The sequence below is a fragment of the Myotis davidii genome, unplaced genomic scaffold, assembly GCF_000327345.1.
Source record: "Myotis davidii unplaced genomic scaffold, ASM32734v1 scaffold1477, whole genome shotgun sequence".
Classification (NCBI taxonomy): Eukaryota; Metazoa; Chordata; class Mammalia; order Chiroptera; family Vespertilionidae; genus Myotis; species Myotis davidii.
In genome coordinates, this window is record NW_006288182.1 from 144,493 (window position 1) to 145,022 (window position 530).

Consider the following 530-nt stretch of genomic DNA (forward strand, 5'->3'; position numbering starts at 1 on the left):
CCTGGGAGCGCGAGAAGGACGTGCGCGGCTTCTTCCGCTTCGGCGGGGTCCGGTTCTGGTAAGGATGGCCGATGCGGCGCGTCCCGGAGAAGGGGGAGAGCGCGGCTGCGGGAGGAAGAAAGAGCGGGGCAGGGTTGGGGGGACTGCTCTAATCCATTCATCTACTGATGGGCACTTAGCCAGGTCCCCCGCACCAGCAGAGGCCTCCGGCAGGGACCGGCTCGGGAGGAGCGGCCCTGGGGGAGGGAGCATGGTCCCCATCACTTCCCCCTGCTCTCCCCGCGGCGTGGACAGTGGCCTGCAGAGAAGGGCGCGGGCATCGACGGCAGCTCACCTCCCATGCCCTCGGCAGCGGGACTAAGACACGTAGTTGGGAGGGGACCCCTGAAAGGATCTGAGGGAGGCGCAGGAAAGGCACCCGGATCTGGATCCCAAGGGTCAGTGATGCGGAAACCCAGTCCTTGCGGGACCACATGGCGGAGGGGCTGGGCATCCTCACCCGTGAGCCGGTCCTTGGCGAAGCGGCGGCC